The 18748-nt window shown below is 42.9% G+C and overlaps 1 protein-coding gene across 1 annotated transcript in view; it reads left to right on the forward strand.

Annotated features, from left to right (window-relative positions):
* Positions 1-7523, forward strand: part of LOC106508840 (uncharacterized) — a 34867-nt gene extending 27344 nt beyond the window's left edge. Inside the window, exons 8-10 of the mRNA XM_085015868.1 lie at positions 1882-1994; positions 4699-4851; positions 6685-7523. The gene's annotated coding sequence lies outside the window, so the exon portion shown is untranslated. The remainder of the gene's footprint in view (positions 1-1881; positions 1995-4698; positions 4852-6684) is intronic.
* Positions 7524-18748: the final 11225 nt, after the last annotated feature.

An 18748-nucleotide genomic window follows, 5' to 3' on the forward strand; every position in this document is an offset into this window, starting at 1 on the left:
ACTCTGTGTGTTAAGGATTTGGTATTGCTGTGGCTGTGACAAAGGCCGGCAGCTGTAGCTCCTATTTGACCCCTAGCCTGGGACTCTCCATATGCCGCGGGTGCAGCCCTAAAAAGCAAAAATAAATAAGTATAAATACAAAAATAAATAAATAAATAAATAATTGTTGAAAAATGGATGGAACCCTAAAGACCATGAGGATTAAACCAAATAATGTATGAATTGCACTAAGATGGGGGTGGGGGGGATGACTTGGAACAGGAAGAAGACAATGAAAGCCAGAGCCTGTAGCCCATGTCCTGCCTCCAGCTGGGTATCAAGCCCTCTCCAGGTCGGAGGGTGTGGGGCACGACTGGAACGTTCATTCTGAAACTCTGCAGATCACCTCTTCTGGAAAGGGTCACATTTTTTTCTCTATGTTCTCAAAGTAGCTTTTCTTTTCCCCACTTTACTCACCGTCAAACTAGGTTTAATCACATACTCTAGAAATATTTGTTCAGCGAATAAAGGTCTGTCACAGATGTCCTGAGACTTCAAGGCCTTTGTGAGGACTGACACCTAGAGTGACTTCAGGAAATCACCGGTGGTGAGGCTGTGCACAGTTCAGTCTGAAGTATACCCAGGGCAGAGGTTGCAAACTTTAAGAACCATGGGCATATCTGGCCCTGAGGCCTTGTATTAGAATATTCCAGCTGCTAGAACAAAATACAACAGACTGAGAGAGGCTGAAACAACGGAAACGTATTTTGCACAGTTCTGGAGGCTAGAAGCCCAAGATCAGATGCTGGCTGGTGCTATTCCCCATAAGGGCTCTCTTCCTGGCCTGTAGACAGCCATCTTCTTGCCATGTGCTTATATAGTCTTTCCTTGGTTTGTGCATAAGGAGATCTCTCTCTCTTCCTCTTCCTATAAGACGACTGTTCCTATTGGATTAGGGCCCCATCCTTATAATCTTTCATAACATGAATTACCTCCTAAAAGACCCTGTCTCCAAAGATAATCACATCGGGAGTTAGGGCTTCAACATATGAATTAGTGATGGGGGCATACAAGTCAATCCACAGCAGGCCTGCTTTCTGCCCAGCAAAATATCTTTTTCATTTCTCCTTTTAAAAATGTTACTTAACTGTAAAAAATTGCATATTTCCCATAAAATCCAAAATCAATCCCTTGCTGCTCCTGACCTGATTCACTCATTTGTTTTACCTGACCAGCTAATTTAGACATTTAAGTTTTGACTTCTGGCCTAGCAGTTTAACCCTGTGGCTAGATTTTTCCAAAATGAAATTGTTTTGGAAAATCGTGGATATATGGATAATGATGACGATAAAAGGTCTAATTCTCTGTAATTGCATACCAGTGGTTGAGGAGGGCTTTAATTTAACTTGGTGTTTGATGCCACTCAAGATTCGCCCTAAATTCTATTTGTTAAATTTGATTTTTTGATCGTGGGGCTTATTCGCTTTGGACTTTAGAAAATACACAGGTTGAAAGCAGGTTGAGTTTTCCAAGTTTTCTTTGGCCATGACTCAGAGCAAGAAATTTTACTTTAAAACCCTCTACACAGGGATGCACTTTAATATATTGCATTGTATAGTAGCATATTGTATTGTATTGTAATATATTCTACAATGCTTGTCATGGCCTACATAGTTACCAAAACAGCAATCAATTGTGACCTGTAGTTTAAAGTACACTGTTCTAGTGGGCAGGTCCACTAGGTTTTGATTTTCTTTCTGTTAAATATTTTGGTTTACATGAAGGTTTTTTGGTTTGTTTTTAAAATACTGGCCAAAGATAGTATTTGATAGGGAAGTATTTTCTAGGGAAAATAAGTTTATTCTATTCAAAACTTATCCTCTGGAACTTTTTTGGTCACAGATGAGAAATGTTTGGAACTGGAAGGAACTGCAGTGGTCAGCTACATAGACATCGCTCCTATATGAGCGTTCATGATACAGCTCTCTGTGTTTGGATATAGCGATCCTAAAAAGGCAAGTCACAAAAACTGCCCCCTCTGCCTTTCGACACTTCTGAACATAACTAGCTCCCAGTTTACTTTTCTAATTGCTTGTTTGCCGTGATCTCATTCTCCCTTGAAAATCTCAAGGTATGGTTTTTTTTGTTTTGTTTGTTTTTCATTTCCTCGCTGTTTTTTCCAGGTCACAGAACCACAGTTGGCTTGATTATGGTTTGAGGTCACCAAAAAGCTTAATCTAGACAGGGAGGAGGGGGGACACCCAAGATTTTATTGTACATCTAAATTGCTGTCTGATTACACGGAGAGATTCAGATGAGCTGAAGAACTAAGCAGTGGACATTCGAGGGGACAAGCAGTGTTAAAGCTACTCCTTGTTGAAGAAAGGTGGATCGCGTGCTGCCATCTATCGGTGACACTATGAAACAGCAGTGTTTAAATGTCGGCAATTTTGAATGCCCCTTGTTTTTATAAAAATTCTGTTTTGGAGGGAATGAAAGTTTGCTTCACTCATGCGCCAATATTTTATTTCCCAGGCAGCCTTGGCTTCAAGTTAAAGCATCTGTGGATGGAAATGACCCATCTTTCACCCTCATGAAGCTTGTCTGTAAAGCAGACCAAAGGGAAGGGGGAATTCCCACCCTGTCTCATTACTGTCCAAGCCGACATACTTCCCCTTCAGGATGCTTTGAGAGAAGGAGGGACTGTCTGCTGCTGTCAGAGGGATTTCAAAGAACACACTGTTCCCAGGCTTCAGATCTCCCTGATTGCTTCATTGGTCTCTTAAGATAACCATATGTTATGTGCAAAGGGCAGCTTTAAAACAAAACAAAATAGTCCCACCCTGTTTGGAAGCTTGTTGATTCTAAATGCTACACCACTGCGGGTAGCCCTCTGGGTTTATTTATTAGTGAGGGACACGGACATGGAAGCTCTGCTGGCTTCCATCCTTGTTCATTTTAAAAAACGGCAGGCCCAAGGAGAGTTAACAAAATTGTATATCTAAAATGTTTGCACTGGAGTTCCTGTGGTGGCTCAATGGTTAATGAACCCGACTAGTATCATCGAGGATGTAGGTTCGATCCTTGGCCTTACTCAGTGGGTTAAGGATCTGGCATTGCCATGAGCTGTAGTGTAGGTCTCAGACGCAGCTTAGATCCCAAGTTGCTGTGGCTGTGGTGTAGGCCAGCAGCTACAGCTCTGCTTCGACCCCTAGCCTGGGAACCTCCATATGCTGCAGGTACAGCCCTAGAAAGACAAAAAGACAAATAATAATAATAATAATAAAATGTTTGCACTGAAAAAGATAATCATTTTTAGTGGACAAATTCAGTGCAATTTGTATTATTAATTATATAATTGTAAGACTTATTTAGACATTAATTTATAAAGCCCACTAGCAATGGAATAAATACCCATGGCACACAAATTTAAAGCAGAATGTCTGTCTGTCTATCTATCTATCTATCTATCTATGCTGAGCACTCTATTCAATCTGGGATTCATCAGTGAACAAAGCATTCCGAACCTCAAGTATATACTCAGATGGTCAGGTGAGGAGCGATAAACAATGAATTAATTAAATATATATATGTAATTAATAATATATGGCATTGGAAATAGTGATGAGTCCTGTAGAAAAAAAAGGTTGCAGGGAATGGGGTAAGGAAGGTGTGTGAAGGGTAGGTTGTAATTTTGAGTTGGGTGGGTAGGGTATGCCTGTGGGGAAGCTGGTATCTGAGCAGAGACTTGCAGTGTATGAAGGCGTTAGCCATGTGGATGTGGGGAGAATTCCAGGCAAGGGGAGCAAGCAGCTTGTGCAAGGGCCCTGAGGCAAGAGTGTTCCTGAATTGATGGAGGAAGCCAGTATGACTGGAGTGAGGAGGTTGGCAGTGGGCACTAGGAGGGAATGAACTTAGGAGGAAAATCTGTTGGGACTGCCTCACTACCCTGGCTTTATTTAACTACCCAGAATGCTTTAGATGAGGGATTGTATGTGCTAAACCCAGGCAGCAGAGAAGTGGCCTTATTCTAACAGGAGCAGATACTCAAAGCCAGAAAAGCTCAGGGTTAGGGTTAGGGCCTTGGTTTACATATCTAAAAGGAGCAAATCTGCCTTGCCTGCCTCGCCTCTATGCCTGGTGACTTCACTGCTGTCATTCTAACTCTTTCAGAGCAGTCTGCAGCCCAGCCCAGCTGCCAGCCAGAGATGCGGAAGGGCAGTGGCTGCCTCTGCTCCCCGCCACCACTCCACACTTCTGCTCACAGGGCAGCAACAGACCCAGCTGGGTTCTGGGTCATCCGTGTTCCCAGCACTGATTCTGGAGCCTAAGAAAGATAGAGGTTAGCAGATTTCAAACAGGAGTGCAGCACTTCCTCACTCTCCTTCTTGATGGCAAACTTAGCACTATCCTTGTTTTTCACGTCTGTGCTAAATGTCCTCTGGCTCCTAATCTCATTCTTGATCCCAAGTTTTCTCTCCCTCAGGGATTTTCAATTTCAATCTACTGACACTCTGGACTGGATAATTCTTTTTTTTTTATTTTATTTATTTATTTTTTTTATTTTCTCACTGTAGAGCAAGGGGGTCAGGTAATCCTTACATGTATACATTACAATTACATTTTTTCCCCCACCCTTTGTTCTGTTGCAACATGAATATCTAGACATATAACTGGATAATTCTTTATTGCGGGGCCACACTGTGTGTTGTGGGGCAGTTGTGTTTTGCAGGCCGTGGAGCAGGGTCTCTGCCCTCTACACTCTCCATGTCAACAGCACCCTCCTTCTAGATCGTGGTGACCAAAAGATGTCTCCAGACATTGCTAAATGTCACTCCGGGTGCAACATCGCTGCCAGTGGAGGAAAAACCGGTATGATGTCAGGCTATGTTCTTTGGAACTTTTTTTGTTTGTTTGTTGTTTTGTTTGGTTTTGCTTTTTAGGGCTTCACCCTCGGCATGTGGAAGTTCCCAGGCTAAGGGTCAAATCAGAGCTATAGCTGCTGGCCTGCACCACGGCCATAGCAACGTGGGATCCGAGCAGAGGCGTGTAACCTACACCACAGCTCACAGCAACACTGGCTCCTTAACCCACTGAGCGAGGCCAGGGATGGAACCTGTGTCCTCATGGATACCTGTCGGGTTCATTTCCACTGAGCTACAACGGGAACTCCTGTGGAACGTTTTTTGACATTCTCTGAGGTCTGCCCTCTTTTGCCCTCCCCCACTCCAACTCCCCAAGTCATCTTGTTTTCTCCATGATGCTTTCTGGATTGATTAGAAGGGAGGTACTGGCCCCGCTGTCCACTAACTACCCCTTCAATATGTTGCCCTCAAAGCTGCTGTTTTAATCACATCATCTGCATCCCAGCTCCCTGATGTGTTTATAAATTTGGACAGTGCAGCTCTTTCATATACTGTCTGAACTTTTACCCATTAAGTAATCATGTCTTCATTGTCTTTATTCAGTAATTTTCCTTGTCAACTTAAGAAAAAAAAATTTTTTTTTTTTTTTTTTTTTTGACGATAATACTGATGACAGAAAGCTCCCAAAAGTTTTTAGACGCCAAAATAATCTTTGGCAGAAAATCCTGGGAAACTCCCAGACTAGTGGGAAAATTACTGGGTTTTGTATGATAGGACAAGCCCTCACAAATCCTAGGAAGGGAGTTGTTAGCTGGGATACAGATGGGGAAACTGATGAAACAACATTTATTATGAAGGGTTACAGAAAACAGGTGGTTGAGAAGTGATAGAAACAGATCTCTATCTTTGACATTGTAATCAGAGAAATAGCAGCTCAAAGAAAGTTAGAGCCTTGAGGGACCCTCTGAAATCAGCTATCATAATTCCCCCATTTTGGAAACAATAAGACAGAGGGCAGGGAAATAATTAATTGCTTTACCCAAAGGACATAAAGAGCATCAGAGTCTGGATCTGAACTCTTTATGTCTAGGTTGTCCTCGATGGGAATTAGTTACTTTTTTTAAAATTTAGGTCCTTTATCCTGAAATTTTGCTTTTCTCACCCTTCAACCTTTTTTTTTTTGAGAAAAAAATCATTTCTATTAATAAATAATGACCCTAGATGCATTTGGAGTTTTGGGGGTTTTCTTAATGCTCTATTTTGGCAATGCCAAAGCAATTTACCACCACCACCACGTCAAATAAAAAAAAAAAAAAAGAAAAATCTGGGAACCACTGATACAGACTCCCTCTATCCAAAGAACCATGGAGATTTTCTGGTCCTAGAGGTCAAGGCAAGATGCACAGTGGACCTAGAGATTATCATGCTAAGTGAAGTCAGCAATATGATGAGACACCAACATCAAATGCTTTTACTGACATGTGGAATCTGAAAAAAAGGACAGACTGAACTTCTTTGCAGAACAGATGCTGACTCACAGACATTGAAAAACTTATGGTCTCCAGAGGAGACAGTTTGTGGGGTGGGGAATGTGCTTTGGTTATGGGATGGAAATCCTGTGAAATTGGATTGTTATGATCATTATACAACTACAGATGTGATAAATTCATTTGAGTAATTTAAAAAAAAAAAAAGGCAGGATGCACAGGTCCACTGGGTGACAGAGAATGGAAACACCGCCCCCCCCAGAGGAGCAGTTTCTATAAACCATGATCACCCAATGACCCAGACCTCGGCTTCTTTGGAATCACCTTTCTTCATTCCCTTCCCTCCCATGCAGTGAATGAGAACATCCTGGAGTCCTTGGGCATGACTTCTGACATGAAGCCCTCCTGGATCACTCAGATGGCTGCATATGACCTGAACCAGACCCCGTAGGTGTTTATAAGCCTACCTGCACGAGGCTTTCTGTGGTCCTGAGTCTGAAGGATGCTACAGAAAGCTGGGCTGCGCCGCAGAGGAAAGGAAGAGCAGGAATTTGTTCTCAATAAATAATAGACTCTGGATTGCAAGGCTCTATCGGAGCCAATGTGAAGATGGTCATTTGATGACCTTATGTTTCTAACAATTTCTGGAGTCAAGGAACTTGGAGGGGGTGAGGGTTGGACTCTGAGCCACCCGTTGTTCTTGCTAAGTGTGGCTCACTCTAGGAGGCAAAAGCATGAGAATATCAGTTCTCCAATTTTCTTCAGCCCTCTGCTTGAGAAAAGAATACCAAGTTCCAAGGAAAGACTTCTGGATCATTAGCAGAATGGGACTGACTCTGCTCTCCCTTTGTACTGTTAGCCCCCAGCTCACTCCTGTCCCTAGGAAAAGTTTCATCAGGCTTGAGTCCCCACCAAAATGTCCCAGTATGCCAGTTTGACCAGACAGTTCAGATTCCACATGTACAACTCAACAGAGGACACAAAAATTTAATCCGATAAGTGTAAAATGGCAGCCCCTCATAGTTGGGGTTGGCCTGCCTTTCAGCTCATGCAGCTCACAGCCACCAACCAGCATAGAAAGAAGGGTGTGAATGGCTATAAAAGAGGAAGGTGAAAGCAGCATGTCTCAAAGTTCTGCAAGAGTTTTCAAAGGAAAAGGAAACTGAAAAAGGAAAGAAACACAGTCAACATTTATCCGTGTACTGTCATCTTTTCAATGAATTTCTTTCCATCCAATTGCCACAGCGTGTAAGGGGCCAGATAAGGCTTCACAGCGCTAGACTAGTTCCAGTAAGTTTATTTATGTCTGGCTGAGGATGAAGTTGCCTTTACATTTTGACTTTTCTTGGGCTGTTTCAGATGGTCTTCCATGAGCTCACTGGAACACATTTGCCATTCCAGGAAGCAGCAGCTGCAGAGAGGAGAGAAGGAAATCAGCAATGTCAAGGGCTTTGTGACAGGCCAGGCTTGCAAGCTCTGCTTGTACTTTCTCAATTAATCTTCACCGCCACCCCACGTGGGGAGTATTACTATCCTCACTTTACCAACACGGGAACAGCTTCTCAGAGGAGCTAGGTAACTCGCCCCAGGTCACAGGGCTAAATGAGAACAGAACTAAAATTCAGACCCACCAAAATAATCTTTCCCGAAATAATCTTTTCACAAGACTGCAGGGCAGTAGGGCACGTGAGTACCCAGTGCCTTCAGGATGTGAGGAAGGGCATTGTGATGCGATGTGACATTTCTGAGCCATGATGTGATGTGACACAGAGAGAATCTAAGGGAAGAGGCAAAAAATAAAAAAATAAAATAAAATAAAAATTACAGGTATAGTCAGAATCAACAGACAGCACAGCCTTAATCTGCTTGCACCAGGCTTCCTGTGGTCCCGAGTCTGAAGAACTAGAGAACTGGGCTGTGCCGCAGAGGCCCTTTGGCAAAGGAAGGGCAGGAATTTGTTCTCAATAAATAATAGACTCTGGATGGCAAGGCTCTATTGGAGCCAATGTGAAGATGGTCATTTGATGACCTTATGTTTCTAACAATTTCTCAAGTCAAGGAACTTGTAAAATTGTTTAGCGTCTTTAGTACAGAACTGTTATTCAGTTAACATTCATTTCAGATACTTGATATTAACCGATGTCAGATATATTATAGGTTTAGAGATAGAAAGAAATGATACCTAAGAAAGCAAAAAGAAAATCTCAAAATTTTTTTAGAACTTATCAAATCCGTGTGTGTGTGTGTGTGTGTGTGTGTGTGTGTGTGTGAGATTTGGGGACAGCTCAGGAAATCCGCTGGCTTCTGCCTCAGATCTGAAGATTGTTTACATTCCAGTGGAATTCCTGGGAAAGTCCAGAGCTCTCTGTGCTTTGAAAACAATGGCTTATGGAGATCAACTTCCCAGCTGTGGCAACCTGACAGAAGGGAAGGCTTGAGAGGGTCTTTTTGGGGCGGGATGGGGCCCGGGGAGCATTCTGAGAGGCCTCTGCCTGATCGCTTGCCTGAAAGCAGAACTGGTTCACAGGTGTGCAGGCTCCTACTTCCTGAGCCACAGCTGGGCTTGGAAAACGATAGTTGCTACTGCTCTCATCATCAGTAGCAATCATTGCTGACAATTTCTACACTTATCCAGGGTCACAGCCATTTCTCGGACAGGCTACTCATTACGTGTGGCTACGTTTTTCATTCACTAAGGAGTCATAGAAATGGCCTACTTTAAAACCACCCAACAGCTCTGTGTTGAGGCATATATTCATTTGTTTATTTCCCACTCTGTCACTAAGCATCTCTGATAAGATGAATTCATGTGCTATGAACTGGAGACTTGTTCTCTGGAAGCAGAGTGAAGGAATTCAAATTTGAAAGTAGAAAAGGCCTTGGTATGCGTGGAATAGAGACTCTGCAGACCATCACATCACAGTTGGATTTACAAGTTCAAAAGCGTATTTCTGCATCCTTCATCAGGTTGGAGCCCATCTCATGCTTTCTTAGACTGCTGATATCTTGCAGAAATATAGCCCGGTGGTCAAAAGACAATTTTTTTTTTTTTTCTTTTTAGGGTTGCACCTACGGCAGGGGTCTAATTGGAGCTGTAGCTGCCGGCCTACGCCAGAGCCACAGCAACTCCAGATCCGAGTTGAGTTTGTGACCTACACCACAGCTCACGGCAATGCCGGATCCTTAACCCACTAAGCGAGGCCAAGGATCGAACCCGAAATCTCATGGTTCCTAGTCGGATTTGCTAACCACTGAGCCACGATGGGAACTCCAAAAGGCAATTTTGAAAGATTACATTAATCCTTGACTCAAGTGGTTTAAAAAAACAACCAGAGAATGGATCCAAATACACAACCAGGACTACTTTTCCAAGGAGGCTTTCCCTCTGAAACACATCTTCCACACACACTGCCTCTCTCAGCAATGTGCTGCATTTTTTCGCCCCACTCAGCCCCAGTGGCTCGCCTCCCTTGCCCATCCACACTCTGCCTTGACATCTCTGTCTGTCAAGCCTCCCAGTCAGAGAGACCCCAACTTCACCAGAGGGGGAAATGGAACCAGTGATGAGAGACCCTCTTTGTTGGGTGCCAGAAGGGGAGAAGGCTGGAGTTATTCCCAGGTTACTGATATTTCATCCCATCACAGCACTAGCTCTCTTCAAACTTGTATTGATTAGACAGAATGCAGCCATCCATATGAAATAAAATTGAGGCAATTATCTGAGTAAGTTTGAAAAAGGAAAGAGATTTCTGCTTTAATCATTCAACAGAGTTGTATATTTTTTGGTAGAGTTTATTTTCTAGAGCAGTTTTAAATTCATAACACATTTGGAGGGGATGGTGCTGTGCCCATGGCATGCAGAAGTTCCTGGACCAAGGATCCAGTCTGAGCCACAGCAGCGACAATGCCAGCTCCTTAAACCACTGAGCCACCAGGGAACATCATAACACATTTATTTCAGTAGAGGACTAGTGACCACTCAGTGCTTAAGCAGAGTTCTGACTTAAGCAGAATCTTGCTATAAAAGATTTTACAGGTCAGGAAACTTCCCAGAAAAAGAACTGTGAGAAAATGACCTTGATGCTACTATACGGGCTTTTGTGGATTATTGATAGGATGATTACCTTGTAGTTTGAAGCTACAATTTACTGAGCTTTAAATCTGTGCCAGCCCTGTTCCAAGGGCCCTACTTGTATTAATTCATTTAATCCTCATTACCACCCAAATACGATCATCATTTTGTAGCTGAAAACTTGTGGCACTCAGCTAGTAAGTGGTAGAATTAGCAGAGGCTCAAATCCAGTCTATTGGATTCCAAAACCCCATTTTAACCACTAATTTTTGTTAGTCTTGTGCAGAAATGTTGAACTTGTACCTCTCTCTGGAACATGCTCCTTTGGGGAGAAGTTTAGGGAGCATGGGATCTGGGTGCTGAGATGAGGTCCAATTCATGGAGACAAGCAAGGACCTGGGATGGGAAGAGGCCCAGAGGGCCTGCATGGTAAGTGGATTTTGTAAATCATGTTATCTAGATTCAGAGCAATTCTGTCTTTCACTGATCCTGTTGAAGGACCTTCTAGGAGAGGTTAAGGCATTAAGCTTTGTTTTCAGCCTAGGCAAGGTCAGAGTGGTGCTGCCCAGAGGCTGTTATGGTAGCAGCAGTGAGAATTAAAAGAAAGTTCCCAAGAAGAAGGAACAAGTCAGAGCTGCAAGATCTGGTTGCCTCTTTTGACACAGGATTCTTACTCCATTGTTAATATTGGAAAATCTGGATGTTTTATATCATGATTGGAGGAGCTAGCAGTTTTCTCTCAAAGCGCACAATACAGCAACCAAAAACTAAAAGGAAATTGTGCAATGGAGAACAGGAAAGCTGCTGAGCCAGGAGACTCTCTGTTTCTAGCCCCCCCCTTCTTTAAATTCTGTGTCAATATTAGACTTTGTGTTAATACTATTAGTTTCTTCTCGTGATCTTTGTTTCCCTGTGTCCATGGTCCCATAAATCACTAAACTCCCCAGTTCACTGGCCTTTGGGTACCCATAGCTGATCATAAGCTTCCCATGAGCCTGGTTTCAAGCAAATACTCAGTAAATATTAGCAATTCATGAGCAACATAAAAACCAAAGGAGGAGGAAATAATGATCATTGAACTGTCAGCTCAAAATCACTTTCCCAAAGCTTTTCTAAGTATCCTAAAAACATCAGGAGGGGAAAATTTTTCCTGCCTTTTTCATTGCCAAAGGATTGTCTCTCATGTTGGGGAATGGCTCGGATGATCAGTGTTGGAAAATGAGACACATGAACACGGGGAGATCTCAACAAGGCTCTTTACTTCTGCAGAAGGGTGCGGGTACTCAAAAAGCATGCGCAAAGAAGAAAAGACCCTCCCTATTTATCCCTAACGCAGGTGATATACCTTCCCCTTCCCATTGGTCAGGTCAGGGCACACATTCTTCCCGGTTGGCTAATTGAAACAAACTGTTGCTGGGAGAAGAGGTAAAGAGGAGGGGGTCTCAGGAGGGTGTTTCAGCCAAAACTGGAGCAAAATGGAGTAACCAGGATTTCCTTTGATAGAAAAGGCATTATGTTACTTCTCACATCTCATAACCTGTTCGGTGGCAGTAGCTTTCCCAGTGTTCTGAGATGAAATAGCAAGAATAGACCAGAGAGCAGAAACTAACAGTAAAAGGCAACATTGCTTGGGCTTAGGGAGTCTTAGAGTCCACCCTCCACTGGGGTAAAGACACCAAAAACATCTCCACTTTGATTCCAAGGAATCTCCCTTGGCCTTCTTATTTCTTGGAGTGGAGTTTCTCAGGCATGTTTTCACCCACACAGAGATGCTGACGCTTTTCTCCTGACCTTTCCATTCTAGTTCTTTCCAAATTAGTTTCCACATTTCCATTGCTGTGAGATGCTGAGCTTATCATTCTGCTCGCATCTGGTTCTGGTCACTGCTTGGCATGGGACGATGGGGAGTTCCATGCCCATTTCCTTCGAGCCTCTGTGTGCTTCCACCTAAAGTTCAACTGATGTAGCTTGAGAACAAAACATCCCATCCAGCTCTGACCTTTGACTGTTCACTGCTGCAATTCGCCTCCCTCTACCTTCCAAAATTGGAGCATGTAAGTATTTCCTTGTTTTGTAGATGGTCTGGCCACCGGAAATGAAAGACCTGTCTAGGAGTGTGACCTGCCAAATAAAGCCAGGCATATATTATGTTATGCCATTGTTGATCCTCCCAGACAGCCCATGGGCTTTGGCAGCCTATTGTCGTGAAAAACAAACAAACAAACAACTCTGCATTGACTCAAAGAGGAGCGAATGAAGAGTAAATGAAAATGGGGAGTCACTCGCTCCCAGGAGATGGGCACTTGAATAGGAATGGAATTCAGAGTTTTAAAACAGAACAGATTCAGGTATTAGGGGAACAGGAAATATATAGGCCATCACATTTACATTTATAAGGCTGAGAATCTACTTCTGAATTCTTCATGAAATCAGAGTCTACCTTGTCTTTTCCTGGAGTGTCAGAAATACAGTCCAATATCTAAAAGAAATTTTTGAAGGTTGGCTTAGAACTGTAAGTGAAGTTGGGGTGGTTTGGGGGCTTGCCTTCCAGACGTCTAATAGAAAAGCTGCAAACAAAAAATGCTCATTAAAAACTTCAGCTTTTGGAGTTCTCATCGTGGTGCAGTGGATTATGAATCCAACTAGGAACCATGAGGTTGCGGGTTCAATCCCTGGCCTCGCTCAGTGGGTTAAGAATCCAGTGTTGCCATGAGCTGTGGTGTAGGTCGCAGATGCGGCTCAGATCTGGCATTGTTGTGGCTCCGGCGTAGGCTGGTGGCTACAGCTCCGATTCGACCCCTAGCCTGGGAACCTCCATATGTCACGGGTGCGGCCCTAGAAAAGACAAAAAAAAAAATTCAGCTTTCTTTAAGGGCCACCTTTGATTGACACTTAAACATGTAACACAAATCCTCTTGGAATAGTCAGGAAGGGTGTACTATTTGGTATGATATGATATAATATATAGTAAAAATCCAGCTGCAGGTTAGGCTTGACCTAAAAGTAAAATCCAGAGAATCAAAGTTGGGTCAGTAGGTGACATTTAGGGTGGTTTTATTTCAATAGGCTGCCCCTTAAGACTGAAGAAATCCCCCAGTGATGGAAATCTAGGCTCCCTTCTTTCATTTCCTGCTTACTTCCCTGTCACCTGGGAGATGCACACATGGTCCAGAGGCTGATAAGTATATTTTTGCCCAACAGGGAGGTTCCAGGCATCTCAGAAAAGGTAGCCTGTGCAGTTCAGACCTTGAAGAAGACACAGCAGCAGGGGGAAAGTGACCCAGAAGTGGGTAAAGAGAAAGTGAAAAATGTAGTGATGGATATTTAATGTAAGTGGTCATTCCCATTCAAACCCAAAAGGGCAGGTATTTTTAACTGGAGGAAGTAAGGAAAGTCAGAGAAGCATTTGAGGAAGCACAAGATTTCAGCTTAGCCCTGAATCTGGAAAGGCAGGAAGATTAGTGATGACGAGGAGCCCGATTCAAAATGGCCCAACTCAAATCTGTTCCTCAACATCCTGGGCATTGCTGAAGGAACTCAGTTGTGGCTTTTCCATTAAAGTTTTGCACCCAGATTCCTCAGAATTGAGTTATCTAGAATGAGAAAAAACATCCCTATGACGTAAAAGATGACTGTTTTGGAAGAGAAGGCTAAACGTTTACAAGAAGAACGAAGCGCAAAGGATCGAAAATGTTCTCAGAGTTTTCCAAATATTTTTTAGAATTAACACCTGGACCGGATGGAGGAAATGATCCGGGTGGCAAAAGCCACAGCAGAGAAGCAAGATGCGGCAGTGATGGGGCTTTCTACCGGGGTTCATCCACACCAAAGGCAGAAGCTGGGTAAGTTCTTATTTACCTAGCTGGATACTGAGTCTCCCTAAAAAAACAAAGACTATGAGAGGAACTTCTACTCTGAATGAATTATGAAAAACAAGTGAGAACAGGTTGGTGTACTGAAAGAGGGAGAGAGAAAGGCAAAGAGGAAAAGAACCAACATTGCCTGAAGACCCACTATGTGTCAGCTGTCACTGAATACAGACATCATCTCATTTGTTCATCTCATGACTCTGTGAGATGAGAGATTACCTCTGTGAGGTAATGCATAATTATCTCCGCTTAGCCTCAGAGAGATGAAGGGAACTGCCACCTAAGGTTACCTGGCTAGTTTGAGCAGGTGCAGACTTTGAACAAAGTCCTGACTCAGAAATCAGACCTTTTCCACTACCACGTTGCTTCCTTGAGAACCTTCGGAAAAAATATGCACGTTCCCTGAAGAGTGTCAGACATTTAAACAAGCTGGGTAAGAGAAGACATTTCAGAAAGAATTCCATTAAAGGTTAGGTGGGAATCGGTGACTTCAACTATAAAATAGAGATGACTTAAAAGGTTTGGGGGACTATTGATCTCTGGAACTAATCCACCCTGAGTAAACCTGGCGAGGTGAGCTAAGATGCTAACATGACTCTCGAGGAACTCAGCCCAGATTTTAGAAGGACGTACAGAAAAGGTGGACAAACTCATAATTAAGAAGAAATGGGAAGTTCCCATTGTGGCTCAGCAGAAATGAATCTGACATCTATGAGGACGCCGGTTCAATCCCTGGCCCCCCTCAGTGGGTTAATCGGGAGTGTTGCCGTGAGCTGTGGTGTAGGTCTCAGATGTGGCTTGAATCCCTCATTGCTGTGGTTGTGGTGTAGGCCGGCAGCTACAGCTCTGATTCGACCCCTAGCCTGGGAACCTCCATATACCTCTGGTGCAGCCCTAAAAATTAAAAAATAAAAAATAAAAAGAAAGAAATGGGGAGTTACCATTGTGGCGCAGCAGAAATGAACCTGACTAGTATCCATGAGGTTGAGGGTTTGATCCCTGGCCTTGCTCAGTGGATTAAGGATCTGGTGTTGCCATGAGCTGCAATGTCAGTCAGATTCCGAGTTGCTGTGGCTGTGGCTATGGTGTAGGCCAGCAGCTACAGCTCCAATTCAACCCCTAGCCTGGGAATTTCCATATGCTGTGGGTGTGGCCCTAAAATAAGCAAAAAACAAAAAAGAAGAAGAAATGTGCGTGTGCAATTACATCCAGCCTGTGGATGCGAATATTTAGTAGGAAGTAAGGCTTGTGAAAAGTGCTGAAGTGCACAATGGGGTGATCTGGGGTGTACTCAAAGCAGGAAGCAGAACAAGGAAGGCAAAGACTTACTCCAGAGCCAGATGGTTTAATGTCAAAAGAAAGCAGGGAGAAAAACACACTGTTCTACCCCTACTTGTCTTCCACTGTCTTTATCAATGAGAATAATCCCACAAGTTTGGATCAAACTCTGGTAAAAGGCTCTTGGAACTCAATGCCTTAAGTCAGTTTGTCTCCTGGCCTACATAGTGAACTGCCTGAAGGAAGTTGCCAGAAAAGTCAAACTGCTGCATTAATCTGTGACTGTGAAGGATGGTATGATTTCCAAAAAGGTGGAGTTTGGCATATGCCATTTTGATGGATTATTTATTTAATTTTATTTTTACAGCCACACCTGTGGCAAATGGAAGTTCCCCAGGCTAGGGGTCAAATCAGAGCTATAGCTGCAGGCCTACACCATAGCCATGGTAACACAGGATTCTTGACCCATTGAGTGAGGCTAGGAATCAAACCTGTACCTCATAGAGATTATGTCAGGTCCTTAACCGGCTGAGCCACAATGGGAATTCCCATACTATCTTGATTTGTAAAGGGGAGGAAGGTGAATTTTCTGGACTGCAATCTGGTGACTTTGTTCAGGAGAAATTAGGAATCAGCATAGAAGCACTACTAACAAGCTGTACTGCACTCAGCTCATTTATCCATAGAGTTCTTAACTGGATAGACCAACGGAAGTCTGTTGACAGAGAATAGAAATGATCTTTAATATCCTTGGAGATGAGAAGGAAAATTGGGGGCTGGAGTTTAAGCAGTGGAGTGCATTGTAACTAGTAAGGGGCCATATCCAAGGAAAATGCTGTTTGTGAAAAACTTGTCATCCTGGCCAGAGAGCTCTAGGAGTTTTCATCCCCAGCCCTCCCCTCTTTAACAGTTCTGTTTCAATGAATATGGGCTGAGCTGGCTTTAAATTAAAGTTTCAGATGATTTAAAATGGAGAAGAGTGACTGAAACACCAGATGTCAGATTTAAAGTTCAAAAAGAACTTGATGGATTAGAGCAATGGCCTGACTCCAACAAGGAAACATGCAATATGGTTACTATAAAGTTTTCTCCCTCGATTCCAAGGTGAGCTTCACAGCTCTACATGTTTGAACAGTGGCACACGCAAAGAATAACTTCGGGGATTTTGTTGACTCAAAATAAGTGAAGAATATAAAGAGCTGCCACAACCTTGATTGTCACCTATAGCTGTGTTAGTGAAATACAGTAGCTGGAATAACAGAACTCATAGCCTCTCTGTTCTGTTCAGGTTAGGCTGCCCCTCATAAAGCATGTGCAGTTCTGGGTGCAAGCTCCAAATAGGGCAGTGCCAGCAGGAAGCATGGCCAGAAAAGAGGAACGAAGACAAGAAATGAAAAACAGTTAAAGGAACTGAAAAGGTTTAGCCTGGAGAAGATGATGAGGAATGGGTTTCTTTTATACAGTCCTAGACTGTCAAGGGGCTAATTGTCAGGAGACGCATTCTAATAATTACAGATGCTCAGCCCTCAAATAGGCTGCCTCCCAGAGCCAAGTGTTCTGTCTCATACTTAAACTCTTCGAATACAGTTTGGACAATCACCTGTCGAGAAGGAGATGTTGGGCACAAGAGATTTTAGCCTTAAGGTTCATCATCCCCAGTGGCTGGTCATCTAGCTCTTTCTGAGCACTCCTTGGGAGAGCTCACCACCTAATGATATTACCTAAACATTTCAATAAAAGCTTATTAAATATTAAATATCATTCTCACCTTTTAGCTTACTACAGATCTTAGGTAATTGCTGTAATCAGAATTGGGAACTGTCTCTTGGATTGGATCAAAGATGAATTCCTCCCTCTAATCCCTGTTCCACCTGTCCAATTCAGATCACCATCATCTCTTTCCCAGAACACTGCAATCTTGCCTTGATGTATTCTCCTGGACTTGAGTATGATATTTCTTCCAAAGCAGTCATCACTCAGGCTACAATATTCCCTCTTAACATTTTATCAAGTCTGTACCATCCAACACACCTTTAGTGACTGTGTTTCTTCAGTAAATCCATGGCACAAATAGATGGGATAGGAGAGGAGGGAAGTGGTAGGCTGCTCTGTCATCAAAGTCCAAACCAATTCCAAATGTTTTTGCACATCACAGCAGAAATATTTTTGTTCCTTTCTTAGGCTTCCCCCCATCCCAAGAAACTATCCTTTCCTCCAAAACAATCTGAAGCAAATGATCTCCATTTTTATAAGCAAAGATGTAGACTAGATGCACAAATTTAACTCATCCATCTGACCGATCACTTGAGAGTATGTATGAGATGCTACCATCTTGCTCTATGGTGCTCTATCCTGATTTAAGACACAGCCTTTTTAGCAGAGAAGTAGTGTAATCAATTCTCGACTATCTGCAAATAGATGGAGGCAGATGCAAATGTAATTAATTGATGGATACATTACCTGGTGGGTTCCCCATAACAATGACTCAAAATCTGGATAGAAAATAGTTGAAGAAAACAGGGAGAAAGAAGCAGTCTTTAAAAAATATTTGGGAGAAGATTTTGTGTCGAGCTGGGAACCTTAAATTCTTTTTCTTCTGACAATTGTTTCTAAATTGCATCTTTTAAATTATTTATCCTGAACTAACAAGCCTCCATCACCATCACCTCCCAAGACATTATAAGTTGGGATTCTCTCTCTGCAGGTGACTATAAGTATGACCTGTGAATTCTGGAGCTGTAGGATTGCCTCTCCATGGACCAAAGTAGCAGAAGAGAGTGTAAAACAGGTGACTTGAGAAACAGAGAAAGATATGGAAAGGGGAGACTTGGGACTTTCCAAAACCTTGTCACGGCATCTTCCAGAGAGGCCTGGCTGCCTTTCTCCTCTTGTAGTTCTTAAGACACACATCTCTTCTTATAATAAATCCACACTTGCTGACAACAGCATGAGAAAGTAAAAGAGAAACCAGAATGAGACCTGATCCTTATCTGAACATCATTCAAGCTTTTGCGTCTATGAAAAATTCCGTGATCACATCAGTCCAACAAATGGTATCTTCTAAATTCCTATAAATGTTTAGTATCTCTTCATCACGGAGTCTTATCATAGACTACTTGCCTTGTAAGTTATATGTATATAAACCTGACTAGATTACAAGTTATTTGAGAGCAGAAAGTAATGTCTTACTCCTTTGTT

The sequence above is a fragment of the Sus scrofa genome, chromosome 1 (genome assembly GCF_054392235.1).
Source record: "Sus scrofa isolate SSC_HxYL_T2T_F1_AM1 chromosome 1, Sscrofa_HxYL_maternal_Yorkshire_Landrace_v2.0, whole genome shotgun sequence".
Classification (NCBI taxonomy): Eukaryota; Metazoa; Chordata; class Mammalia; order Artiodactyla; family Suidae; genus Sus; species Sus scrofa.